A 3,510-nucleotide genomic window follows, 5' to 3' on the forward strand; every position below is an offset into this window, starting at 1 on the left:
TACTGGTAGTATCTTCCACTCTGGAACGTGCCGCAAATATACAATATATTATTTTAATTAATTAATTGTGAAATAACACAAATCAATCAAATAAAATTTATTTGCGCACGCCGGGTTCGAACCCGCGACCTTCGGAATGGCAGTCCAATGCGTTACCACTGGACTATGCCGGCCGTCAATTATTTATTTAATAAGACCTATAAATTATAAAAGGTTCTCTTGTTTTTTAATGCAATTATTTCATAAAAAAAATTATATTTTGATGGTGTTCATACATGTGTGAAACTGTTTATTATGTACTTGTAATGAGGTTGATCATGAGAGACCATGGTATTGTGTTTTGTTGGTATGTATGTATATACTATAATTAGTTTAGCAAGTCTAAATTAATTTCTATGGATTATAAATGAAAGAATGCGTTCATTAAAATGTTTGTTTATTAAAGAAAATTATTTTATTTCTTATATTCCTAAACATTATACTGTAGTCGGTCTTGTCCGAGGCTGAGTTTCCCACATTTCTATACGGTGTGGAAACATGGACACTTGGAGCCAGTGAAAGGAAGAAACCACTTAAGAAGAACATAAGTATGTACATAATTTATTCATAAATAAGGACACTTTCAAAATATACTACTTCTAAAGCAAACAAATTACAAGGAAAGGGAGCAATGAATGTTCCACGCTACGTCCAACAAAACAGTATTTGTGGTGATGGTAAATACATTATTACAAAGAATACAAATTTAAAACATGGACAATATTGATCCTTCAATGTGTCATTACTTTGGGGTATATTGCCAGAGACCAGAACGTAGTACACTTTTCTATCAGATCCAGACAATATTTTTGATCATATTTTACAAGCAGCGTTGTTATTTGTTTTGTCACTTCAAAGTCTTCATGGGCAACGCAAAAAATTCCCTTTTTTTTGTTGCAAAAGTACATCTGCATCTGGATCTGGGCAAAATATTTGGAAGTTGGTTTCCCATCCTTAATATATCTAATGATATTTTTTTGTTGTGTGGGACACTTCACTTCCACCACGAAGTCCTCACTAATAGCGTCGGGTGACGCACCAAGTAATGGGCATGATTTACACAAAAACAGGCCCGTCCTTTTAAAATTCACATGGTAGAGTTTCCCCACCTCTTCAATAACGCAGCCTTCTAATTCCCTTCCTCGTTTCAGAGCTGCGTTGTCTTCTATCTTGACTGCTCCTAGAATGGTTTCGACCAACACTCCGTCAAGTGTTTTGCAGTGGGCAGCCTCATAAGCTTTAGAGGCAGTTATCCTTGCATATCTCAGCTCGAACCATAAACTGCTATTTGATTGTAGATTTGTTGCAGTTTCAGCCTCACTACATGTGATTTCACTCATGTTCACTGAGTAAAATTGCAACAAATCTACAATATTTGAAATATTTTGGCTTTTGGCTTCAACACTTAGAAAATGCAAGGATAACTTCTCAATAGTACTTGGCTCATTAAAAAATTTTGTGAGCTGGGTGTCAGTGACCCCCACCTCAAAAGATTTCTCTAAAAAGGAATTCAAAAATTTACCACTTTTAGCAGGCAACTTTGTCACAGTTTTAGGCCCCATATCTTTTATTTTAATAAACTTAATAGAGCTACCCACTTTAGAAAGTTTCGATTTGGCCCAATAACACTTGACGGATGTTCTGGAGTCTTCCAGGGTCCGTCGATTCAGCCACATAAGAAATGCAATTGAATGTTTGCAACCTCCTTGGCTCGCCACGCAATCCTCACATTTTAAACTTACAATGGATGACTCCTTTTCATCGCAAATACATTCCACATTGTAACCTTTATTCCTAATTTTATGTTCAGGCGTTATTTTTGCTTTTACAGTGCATAAGTCTCCTGATCGCTTCAACTGCACATACCCAATGGCATTGTCACCATAACTTTCTCGGGCTGATCTGAAAATAGAAAAATACATTATTATTATGCCACAAACAACAGTTCAAATCAATAATAAGTAATCACATGTAATGTGACATGTTTAATAATAAAAACTTCTAAGCTATGCAATAAACAACATATTATTATAAAGCACTATACGAATATGTATCTTTAGAAATACATTCCATATAATAATAACAACAAATGCCTACATATATTTGACAATAGATGGGAGCTATTTTTTTCACATAGATCCTATTGACAAAGGGGTTTCTACGGGAATGCAGCTGGTTTTCAGCAGTGCCTTATTATAATATATGGTAAACAAAAGATGAAATATATAAAAAGCCATCACCACATTATAATATATATTATAATGAGTAGAGAATAATTATCATGTCATACGAAATCAATAAACATACCTGCACAAAACTAGTTAGGTTATGGCGAAATGTCAGATGGGTAGAATACGCAATGATTATTATACTGTAAAAATGTATTATATTTATCGTAACGTACAAATGAACACAATTAATAATTTGATATACTTACTTGGAAGCTTTAACTCCACGAATTTCAGCACTAATGTAATCAGTATTATCTCTTAGATATAAAATCAACATGTCAGAATCAACTATTGGTAGGTTGTCAGACTGGGCTTGAATATATCCGATTTCTGACATGGTATGTAGTTTTTTTAACAGATTTTGTATTACATGAACACCAAACCATCCACTACTAAACTTAAAAGGTATTTTACGAGATAGGAAGCAAGACCGTTTGTACTGAAGACCGACTGTGGCATAAGGCTGTGGTTTGGTTTGACACAAATAGACGTTTGGCATATACCTCTCTCATCTAAGCCGACCATCTCTCATGTAATAGAAAGAGATGCACCATAGGTGATCCGTTGAACGTACAAGCACTGTACAAGTCACGACACATGTGACGTCAGAATTCTTTCGACCAATCGTGGAGCGTCTATAGTTTATTGCTATTCAATGCTTTTTCAAGAACGTTTAACTAATTCTAAGAATAATAATATAGAAATATATTTATGTATTTAGAATCGATATTTTTTGATCTACATGAACATATTTTTTATAAGTCAAAATATTTTTCACTCAACTTCCTTATTGACAATGTACGTTAAAAACGTATCTTGAACTAATAAAATAAACATTTAATTACACACCTATTTCAGAGTTAGTCCATATTAGATGCCCAGTTGAAATCAATAAATATTTTTTGTTACATTTTTCATTTTGAATTTTTCCTTATTAATTTTTTTTTTGACTGATGTCAATAATTATCCACAGTTCAGAGAGTTTCAAAATATATCTGTTTATATATAATAGGTAAAAACAAGATTAATTAACTAACCATCACGCCGTTTCTCCGCAAGGGTAGGAAGAGAGAATAGACCGCAACACAACTCTGTCTTGGGACACACTCCTTCGTTAATTCAGGTTCATGCCATGTCTCATTCGTACTCTTCTGTTGAATGTCCTGCCACCTTGGCTTGCCATGACTTCCTTTGACATCCCAGACTTCTTTTTTCATTCAGTTTAACGTATATGTTCTTC

At 34.0% G+C, this 3,510-nt stretch overlaps 1 long non-coding RNA gene across 1 annotated transcript; it reads right to left on the reverse strand.

Moving 5' to 3' along the window:
• Positions 1–419: 419 nt before the first annotated feature.
• Positions 420–2,819, reverse strand: LOC149424041 (uncharacterized). Its single transcript, XR_016302093.1, has 2 exons — positions 2,477–2,819; positions 420–1,941 (listed from the first exon to the last, which is right to left on the reverse strand). It is a non-coding gene; the product is annotated as an uncharacterized LOC149424041 (long non-coding RNA).
• Between the last annotated feature and the right edge of the window lie 691 nt (positions 2,820–3,510).

This window comes from Hesperophylax consimilis, chromosome 4 (assembly GCF_061612785.1).
Source record: "Hesperophylax consimilis isolate HC1 chromosome 4, BYU_Hcon_1.0, whole genome shotgun sequence".
Classification (NCBI taxonomy): domain Eukaryota; kingdom Metazoa; phylum Arthropoda; class Insecta; order Trichoptera; family Limnephilidae; genus Hesperophylax; species Hesperophylax consimilis.